Here is a 9446-nt window from a genome sequence, read left to right as displayed (position 1 = left end):
CTGGACTTGGGTGGCTCTTTCCTTTCCCATGCTAGGGAAGTTTTTGACTATAATCTCTTCATATATTTTCTCTGGTCCTTTCTCTCTCTCTTCGCCTTCGGGGACCCCCTATAATGTGAATGTTGGTTGTGTTTAATGTTGTCCTAGAGGTCTCTTAGGCTGTCTTCATTTCTTTTCATTCTTTTTTCTTTATTCTGTTCCACAGCAGTGAATTCCACCATTCTGTCTTCCAGGTCACTTATCCGTTCTTCTGCCTCAGTTGTTCTGCTATTGATTCCGTCTAGTGTAGTTTTCATTTCAGTTATGGTATTGTTCATCTCTGTTTGTTTGTTCTTTAATTCTTCTAGGTCTTTGTTAAACATTTCTTGCATCTTCTCGATCTTTGCCTCCATTCTTTTTCTGAGGTCCTGGATCATCTTCACTATCAATATTCTGAATTCTTTTTCTGGAAGGTTGCCTATCCCCACTTCATTTAGTTGTTTTTCTGGGATTTTATCTTGTTCCTTCATCTGGTACATAGCCCTCTGCCTTTTCTGCCTTTTCATCTTGTCTATCTTTCTGTGAATGTGGTTTTTGTTCCACAGGCTGCAGAATTGTAGTTCTTCTTGCTTCTGCTGTCTGCCCTCTGGTGGATGAGGCTATCTAAGAGGCTTGATGGGAGGGACTGGTGGTGGGTAGAGCTGACTGTTGCTCTGGTGGGCAGAGCTCAGTAAAACTTTAATCCACTTGACTGTTGATGGGTGGGGCTGGGTTCCCTCCCTGTTGGTTGTTTGGCCTGAGGCAACCCAACACTGGAACCTACCTGGGCGCTTTGGTGGGGCTAATGACAGACTCTGGGAAGGCTCACACCAAGGATTACTTCCCAGAACTTCTGCTGCCAGTGTCCTTGTCCCCACAGTGAGCCACAGCCACCCCCACCCCACCTCTGCAGGAGACCCTCCAACACTAGCAGGTAGGTCTGGGTAGTCTCCCCTGGGGCCCCTGCTCCTTCCCCTGGGTTCCGATTCGCACACTACTTTGTGTGTGCCCTCCAAGAGTGGAGTCTCTGTTTCCCGCGGTCCTGTTGAATTCCTGCAATCAATTCCCACTAGGCTTCCAAGTCTGATTCTCTAGGAACTCCTCCTCCCATTGCCGGACCCCCAGGTTGGGAAGCCTGACGTGGGGCTCAGAACCTTCAGTCCAGTGGGTGGACTTCTGTGGTATAAGTGTTCTCCAGTCTCTGAGTCACCCACCCAGTCGTTACGGGATTTGATTTTACTGTCATTGCGCCCCTCCTACTGTCTCATTGTGCCTTCTCCTTTGTCTTTGGAAGTGGGGTATCTTTTCTGGTGAGTTCCAGTGCCTTCCTGTTGATGACTGTCCAGCAGCTAGTTGTGATTCTGGTGTTCTTGCAAGAGGGAGTGAGAGCACGTCCTTCTACTCCACCATCTTGGTTCCTCCTCTCCATTATGGTTTGTCATAGGATATTGAATATAGTTCCCTGTGCTACACAGTAGGACCTTGGTGTTTATCCATCCTGTATATAATACATCCGCTAACCCCAACCTCCCACTCCATCCCTCCGCCAACCCCCCGCCTAGCCCAACCACCAATCTGTTTTCTATGTCCGTGATTCTGTTTCATAGATAGGTTCCTTTGTGTCATAGTTTAGATTCCAGATATAAGTGGTATCATATTGTATTTGGCTTTCTGACTTACTTCACTTAGTATGATAATTTCTAGGTCCATCCATGTTGCTGCAAATGGCATTATTTCATTCTTTTTCGTGGCTGAATAGTATTCCATCGTATGTGTGTGTGTGTGTGTGTGTGTGTATATATAACATCTTTATGCATTCATCTGTTGATGGACATTTAGGTTGTTTCATTGTCTTGGCTATTGTGAATAGTGCTGCTATGAACATAGGGGTGAATGTAGCTTTTAAAATTATAGTTTTGTGTGGATATATTCCCAGGAGTAGGATTGCTGGATCATATGGTAATTCCTTTTTTTTTTTTGGCTGCACCACATGGCATTTGGGATCTTAGTTCCCTGACCAGGGATTGAACCTGTGCCCCCTGCAGTGGAAGTGCAGAGTCTTAACCACTGGACTGCCAGGGAAGTCCCTCATATATGTGGTAATTCTATGTTTAGTTTTCTGAGGAACCTCCATACTGTTTTCCAAAGTGGCCGCACCAACTTACCTTCCCACCGACAGTGTAGGAGTGTTCGCTTTTCCAAAGAACAAATTTAATGAGATTGAGAAAATGCAGAAACAAAGGAAACCAGTCAAGCAAGACAAAATAATAGTTTAGCCATAAAACAAAGTCGAGAACCTTGAGTTCCTCCTCCAGGGATACAGATAATATCCTGAGCCATACCCTTGGGTTCTTTTGCAGAAACCCCCACCAGGTGGAGGAAGTTAACCGCATGCTGACCACCAGCACATAGACCCCAGACCAGTTGGAACCAGAAGGTTGATAACTGAGATTCTCGAAACATCATCCTGTTATGTCATCATCAACCAGAGAATTGTACAGGAGCTGATTACCAAACTGTGACCCTTTCCCTCACACCGTTTTTTTTGTTTTGTTTTTGTTTTTTTTGTACGTGGGCCTCTCACCACTGTGGCATCTCCCGTTGTGGAACACAGGCTCCAGACGCGCAGGCTCAGCAGCTATGGCTCACGGGCCCAGCCGCTCTGCGGTACATGGGATCCTCCTGGACCAGGGCACGAACCCACGTCCTCCACATTGGCAGGTGGGCTCCCAACAACTGTGCCACCAGGGAAGCCCCATCACACTTTTTTTTTTTTTTTTTTGTGGTACGTGGGCCTCTCATGTGACCACACCAGGATATTCTTCCCTACTGGGTTGCCTTGAATGGAATTTTTCCTTTGGGAGGTGGGGTGGGAGAAAGCATAGGACTTGGTGGTCTGGTTCTGAGCAAAATGCTTTTTTAAAAAAACTATATTTATTTTGGCTGCACCAGGTCTTTGTTGTGGCGTGTGGGATCTTTTAGTTGTGGCACACGGACTCTTAGTTGCAGCCTGCTTGTGGGATCTAGTTCCCCGACCAGGGATCGAACCCAGGGCCCCAGCACTGGGAGCACTGAGTCTTACCCACTGGGCCACCAGAGGAGTCCCCCAAATGCTGCTTTAATTGGAGTGTTCTCTTCTGGGTTGAGGAATGCTTCAGCCATCCCACACTGCCCTTGCGGTGACTGGGAAAGTCCCTGTTAAACCAGGGCTCGTTGGTACCCCCATCTGGAACAACAGGTAGGAATCTTCCATTCTTGTGCCAGGGAACTGTGATCCTGAGAGGCCTCTCAGCACTGGGTTGCCTGGTTCTGATCTGTTTCTGGTAATACCAGCTGTATGACAAAAAGGGAAATCAGAGCTCTATTGCATCTTGTAGTCCTCTGGGGTGTATTTTACAAAACTGGGAAATCTTCAGCTATGTTTCTATGAAAAGAAAGATGACTTTTTTTTTTTTTTAGAAACATGACTTTGTTCTAATACCACATGGCCAGAATGTTTAAACTGGAGAAAAATGGCTTTGCATTGTGGTGGACTCTCTTGTTGGGAGCATGGGCTCTAGGCGCGTGGGCTTCAGTAGTTGTGGCACACGGGCTCAGTAGCTGTGGCTCGCAGGCTCCAGAACGCAGGCTCAGTAGCTGTGGCCCACAGGCTTAGTTGTTCTGCGGCATGTGGGATCTTCCCAGACCAGGGCTCGAGCCCGTATCTCCTGCGTCGGCAGGTGGATTCTTAATCAGTGTGCCACCAGGGAAGCCCCAAAACTTTTTTTTTTTTTTTTTTTGCATATGCAGTTAGGGACGTCTGGCTTGATTTAAAAAAAAAATTCTTTTTTTGGGGGTGATGGTGGTAGGATGAATTGGGAGATTGGGATTGACATATATACACTAATATGTATACAACAGATAACTAATAACCTGCTGTATAAAGAAAGTAAAATTAAAAAAAAATTCTTTTCAAAATTCTGGCCCTGAGAGAGCAAAAGTTCTCCTAGGTAAAAGGTTAAGTTATAACTTATTTCCTTGAAATGCAAACACAGCTCACATTGTCTGAGACTATGGTCTCAGCTTACCTGGTAGAACCTGAAACTGAGAGGAAATGGGAGAAGAAGCGTTTTAAAACTCAAGTAAACTTATTCCAACTGTTATAAATTAATGTGTTTTAGACATCTAATTCATGACTGTTTTAAAATGAAACTATGGGATCTCTAGTTCTGTCTTTAAAAATTAATTTGTAAATGAGCTCTAATTGATTGGCTCAAAGGGAATTAAGTGCTTATATAAATTCTCAGGAATACAACAGAAATTAACCCAAATGAATTTCAAGTTCATGTGATCTGGGGGAATATTCAGTATTAACCTAAGTTTAATACCAGATATTAAGTTTGGTTTAATACAGACCTGTCTCTAGAGTCATCAATATTAAGTATAATACTTTTATTGTACTTAGGTTTACTGAAAATCAAATTCTCATTATCCCTGTTGCAAATTTTGTCAGCAAGAAAAGATTAACTTGGTATGATATTGTTATAAGTAATAGAGATAAATGGGATAAAAGCTTTTAGGTGAACTCTTTAGGAATAGTTGTTTGTTTTTCCAGATTTTTGGTAACTTGAGTTTTCCTAAATGAAGGTAAAATGATGAAAATTAACTGAATGTCTAAATCATTTTAAAATAAGATGAAATACTGGAACACTTGCTAAACAAGTCTGTTTACAGCAAGTTTGTTTACCTAATTTAGTTTTTCTCTAACGAGGACAAAGGTATGTCTAATAAACCCAAACATATTTTGTACCACATTGAAGAAACTGTGCTATGAGAAAATGTTTTTAGGTTATAGAAGATGTTCCTAAGTTTGCTAGTCAGAAAATGCTGGTATGATAAACATTTCACAGTTGCTTGCTTCTTGGTTTTTGCTAGAGATTAGTTTTTAAGGGTTAAAAATTGTGATAGGTAATTAAAAAGTACTAGAAATAAGGGAAACATTTCAGTATGTAAAGGAAGTAGGATATATGTTGTTGGCAAGAAGGTATGAAAAATGGAGATATTTTTGTTAAAGAGTAGATTTGTCCTAGAGCTGGTTGTTTCTGGATGGGGAAAGAATAAGGGACAAACTCATATGGATATAGGAAGTTGTGGAAGAGGAACCTTGAGAAAAGTTTTGTTCATGATCAGAACTGGATAAGATTAGACTGAATTCAATCTAAGTAAATTAATTTTATTATTAAAAGTAAGCTGATAGGGCTTCCCTGGTGGCGTGGTGGTTAACAATCCGCCTGCCAATGCAGGGGACACTGGTTCGAGCCCTGGTCCAGGAAGATCCCACATGCCGTGGAGCAACTAAGCCTGTGTGCCACACCTACTGAGCCTGTGCTCTGGAGCCTGTGAGCCACAACTCCTGAAGCCCATGTGCCTAGAGCCTGTGCCCTGCAACGAGAAGCCACTGCAATGAGAAGCTGATGCGCTGCATCAAAAAGTAGCCCCCCATCGCCGCAACTAGAGAAAGCCTGCATGCAACAACGACGACCCAATGCAGCCAAAAAGAAATTTATTTTAAAAAGTATGTTATTTATTTAAGCTGATACAAGACTGGAGCTTTTTTTTTTTTTTTTTTGCAGTACACGGGTCTCTCATTGTTGTGGCCTCTCCCGTTGCAGAGCACAGGCTCCAGACGCGCAGGCTCAGTGGCCATGGCTCACGGGCGTAGCCGCTCCGCGGTATGTGGGATCTTCCTGGACCAGGGCAAGAACCCATGTCCCCTGCATTGGCAGGTGGTCTCTGAACCACTGTGCCAACAGGGAAGCACTGGAGTTTGATTTTTTGTTATATGAGACAGTGTTCTTGCAATATTGAGCTACTTTAAGTAAGACTGTCTTTTATTATTTTTTAATATTTTGTCCGCACCATGCGGCTTATGGGATCTCAGTTCCCTGACCAGGGATTGAGCCTGGACCACAGCACAGTGACAGTGCTGAATCCTAACCACTAGAACACCATGGAACTCCCAATAAGACTTTCTTACGTGATCTGTTGTAACCTTCTGTATTTGCCTTTGAAATCTTCTCTGTCACTTTAGTTAAGTGAATACTTTCACAATACTTACGATTCTACTTGACCAAGTGTTTTAAAACTTTATTAAAAAAAAACTTTATTGAAATATAGTTGATTTAGAGTGCTGTTCGTTTCAGGTGTACAGCAAAGTGATTCAGTTATATATGTGTGTGTATATATGTATGAATACGTGTATTCTTTTTTAGACTCTTTTCCATTATAGTTCTTACAAGGTATTTTTAAAAAATTATTTTTGGCTGCGTTGAGTCTTCTTTGTGGTGAGCGGGAGCTACTCTTCATTGTGGTGTGTAGGCTTCTCATTGCAGTGGCTTCTCTTGTTGTGGAGCATGGGCTCTAGGTGCACGGACTTCAGTAGTTTTGGCTCGTGGACTCTAGAGTGCAGGCTCAGTAGTTGTGGCGCATGGGCTTAGTTGCTCTGTGGCATGTGGGATTGTCCCGGACCAGGGCTTGAACCCCCGTCCCCTGCATTAGCAGGTGGATTCTTTTTTTTTTCTTTGAAATAGGATTTACTTTTTTTTTTCTTTCTTTCTTTCTTTTGGCTGTGTTGGGTCTTCGTTTCTGTGCGAGGGCTTTCTTTAGTTGTGGCAAGCGGGGGCCACTCTTCATCACGGTGCGCAGGCCTCTCGCTATCGCGGCCTCTCGTTGCGGAGCGCAGGCTCCAGACGCGCAGGCTCAGTAGTTGTGGCGCACGGGCCTAGTTGCTCCGCGGCATGTGGGATCTTCCCAGACCAGGGCTTGGACCCGTGTCCCCTGCATTAGCAGGCAGATTCTCAACCACTGCGCCACCAGGGAAGCCCCTGGCAGGTGGATTCTTAACGACTGCACCACCAGAGAAGCCCCATTACAAGATATTGAGTACAGTTCCCTGTACTATACAGTAGGTCCTTGTTGGTTACCTATTTTATATTATAGATAGTAGTGTATATATTTTAATCCCAAACTTCTAATGTATCCCCCCCACTCCATTTCCCCTTTGGTAACCATACGTTTGTTTTCTATGTTTGAGTCTGTTTGTAAAATAAGTTCATTTGTAGGATTTTTTTAGATTCCACATATAAGCAATATCATATATTTGTCTTTCTCTGACTTTAGTATAATAATCTCTAGGTCTATCCATGTTGCTGCAAATGGCATTATCTCATTCTTTTTTATGGCTAATATTCCACTGTGTATATATATACCATATCGTCTTTATCCATTCGTTTGTCCATGGACACTTAGGTTATTTCCATGTCTTGGCTATTGTGAATAGTGCTCCTATGAACATTAGAGTGTGTGTATCTTTTTGAATTAATTTCTCCAGGTCACCAGATCATATGGTAACTCTATTTAGTCTCTTTTAAGGAACCTCCAAACTGTTCTCCATAGTGGCTGCACCAATCTACGTTCCTACCAACAGTGTAAGGCGTTTCCTTTTTCTCCACACCCTCTCCAGCATTTATTATTTGTAGACTTTTAAAAATTAATTAATTATGGCTCTGCGGGCTCTTCATTGCGGTGCACTGGCTTCTCTAGTTGTGGCACGCGGCCTTTAGAGGGCATGGGCTCTAGAGCGTGTGGGCTCAGTAGCTGCACCACAAGGGCTTAGTTGTGGTATGTGGGATCTTAGTGACCAGGGATGGAATCTGGGCCCCCTGCATTGGGCACATGGAGTCTTAACCCTGGACCACCAGGGAAATCCCTGTAGACTTCTTGATAGCCAATCTGACTGGTGTGAGATGATACCTCATTATAGTTTTGATTTGTATTTCTCTAATAATTAGTGATATTGAACATCTTTTCATGTACCTGTCGGCCACCTGTATGTCTTCTTTGGAGAAATGTCTATTTAAATCTTCTGCCCGTTTTTTGATTGGGTTGTTTTTTGGATATTGGGCTGTATGTATATTTTGGAAATTAAGCCCTGGTCAATCTCATCATTTGCAAATATTTTTTCCCATTCTGTAGGTTGTCTTTTCGTAAAGCTTTATTTTTTAAATATTTTCCTTATTTTTTTGGCTGCATTGGGTCTTAGTTGTGGCACATGGGATCTTTGTTGAGGAATATGGGATCTTTTTCGTTATGGCCCATGGTCTGCTTGGGTTTCTCTCTAGTTGTGGCACGCGGGCTCCAGAGTGCATGGGCTCTGTAGTATGTGGCACGCGGGTTCTCTCATTGAGGCACGTGGGTTCTCTCATTGAGGCACGCGAGCTCAATAGTTGCAGCACGTGGGATCTTAGTTTCCCAACCAGGGATGGAACCTGCGTCCCCGGCATTGGAAGGCAGATTCTTTACCACTGGACCACCAGGGGAGTCCCAGTAAAACTTTATTTTTGACAAACTTCCTCAAATCAAATTCTAAATTGAAGTTCTTTTGACCTCTAATTTGGGACCTTTCAAAGGCCCCTGAGGCATCTCAGAGAGAAAAATATTAAACTAATTCAGATTATTTGGTATGTTAAATTACACGAGAAGCAGTATCAAATGAGTGGTGATAAAACCTTCTTAGGTGGGCTTCCCTGGTGGCGCAGTGGTTGAGAGTCCGCCTGCCGATGCGGGGGACGCAGGTTCGTGCCCCGGTCCGGGAAGATCCCACATGCCGTGGAGCGGCTGGGCCTGTGAGCCATGGCCGCTGAGCGTGCACGTCCAGAGCTTGTGCTCTGCAACGGGAGAGGCCACAACAGTGAGAGGCCCGCCGTACTGCAACAAACAAACAAACAAAAACCTTCTTAGTTAATTTCTTAGGTAATACTGTATGGGTAAACATCATCAAGTGTTCTAAAAATTATATGAAGTTCCTAAAATTTGGAGATGTCCTGGTATTGTTATCAGTCTTAATTCTAGTTATCTGTAAAAGATTATATGTCACAGCAACTTGGTTAAGCTTCTTTGTCAATTGCATTGTAATCAGATCCTTAACTGTGCCTTTTCAAGTCTTCTGTCATTCACAGATAGTTCACTCATGCTTTTGCAAAATCTTAAGATTCACAGAAAGGACCTTTTGGCAAGTAAAAGATTGATAACTTCCAGATCATACTGCTGAACTAGTTAAGAAATTCTAATGGAAACCCTGATTGTTTCATAAAACTGTTAACAAGATTAAGATCAAGATTAGTTACATAGTACTGAGTAAACTAATGAATATGGTTATGTTTTTGTCTGAAACACTGCTGGCTTTTAGTCTGTGTTTTCTAGACATAAGGAAACCTTTCCCTTTATAACAATTTGGTAAGTTTGACCTCTGTAAGTGGAATTAAAACATTTATCTTTTCTCTTGACCTGATCCCTCCAGGAGTTGGAAACTCAGAGTCCCAACAGCTTTATCAGCTGAATAAGGAAGGTCACCTCCTGGCAGGAGCAGGAATATTGAGATATTTTAGGAA

This window comes from Globicephala melas, chromosome 15, assembly GCF_963455315.2.
Source record: "Globicephala melas chromosome 15, mGloMel1.2, whole genome shotgun sequence".
NCBI classification, from domain to species: Eukaryota; Metazoa; Chordata; class Mammalia; order Artiodactyla; family Delphinidae; genus Globicephala; species Globicephala melas.
The sequence above is the reverse complement of the archived record's forward strand: the minus strand, read 5'-3'. Positions refer to the sequence as shown.